The sequence below is a fragment of the Dipodomys ordii genome, unplaced genomic scaffold, assembly GCF_000151885.1.
Source record: "Dipodomys ordii isolate 6190 unplaced genomic scaffold, Dord_2.0 Scaffold101, whole genome shotgun sequence".
Classification (NCBI taxonomy): Eukaryota; Metazoa; Chordata; class Mammalia; order Rodentia; family Heteromyidae; genus Dipodomys; species Dipodomys ordii.
The window spans coordinates 1,096,614-1,097,609 of record NW_012267317.1 but is presented as its reverse complement, the minus strand read 5'-3'; positions in this window follow the sequence as shown (position 1 = coordinate 1,097,609).

Below are 996 nucleotides of genomic sequence, written 5' to 3'. Positions count from 1 at the left end.
CGCATGAATGCTCGCGACCGTCCAGCCTGGTCTCTAACCTTTGCTTTGGCAGGCCTCTCCTTGTGCTTCCTTCTTCCAGGTCGTGGTGAGAGTAACGTTTTGCTTCTGTTACTTTGCAGTTGGTTCTGTAGGAGTGTGGGGGCCACAGATGCCAGCATCGCTCAGGTGTGGTTGGCGTGTCATTAACACCCCCTTCTCTGTTTTTGCCCCTCTGCCTTTGCAGGACCCGGGCGTGGGTCAGTGGTAGTGGTAGCACTCTCGTTCTGCTTGGAAGTGTGGCCGTGAGGCCGTGCGCTGCCCCTGGTGACTGGTCCTGCACTGGCCTCCCTGCGTCCCCGCGGCTCAGGGGCCAGTGGGGCGCCCATGACTGACTGGGAGCGCACCAAGCGGTTAAAAGCCAAGAGATGGCCGCCTTGCTTTCCTCTGGGCTCCTCTTCCTTCCTGTCTCCTCCGGGTGCGGCCTGCCTGCCTGTGGGAGGGGTGTGGCCTCACCTCAGAATGTGTATGTGAAGAGTAGTCGCGACGTAGGTGCAAGGGATGTACTGTTTTGTATCATGTGTGCGATTGCCTACTGAAAATGTGCTTCCGCTGTTCTGTACTTGGAAAGGTGTCAATAAAGGCTCGTAGCTTCCACACGGTGTGGTCCTTATCTCCTTCCTCCACATGTCTGCCGTGCTGCCCTCCAGGGCAGGGGAGGGGGTCTCGTCCGGGCGCGCGCCTGCCGCCTGTGCTGCCCAGGCCCAGGAAAGCCGCCAGATGCCACAGGAATGGGGCCCACGCTTACTGGACAGAACCAGAGACTTAGCACTCGTGAAAACACTGCAGGTGGGGGAAATCGGCGCAGCCCCCGGCCTGTGCCTGCCCCGGGCCACCGCAGTCAGTGCAGGCTGGGAGGTTGTCACGGAATCCGCTTCCTCAAGCATTCTCAGTACAGCAGTGCTGTTCCAGGAAGCATTGTTCAGGAACACCTTTGAGGTACCCAGATGTGCTGTGTAC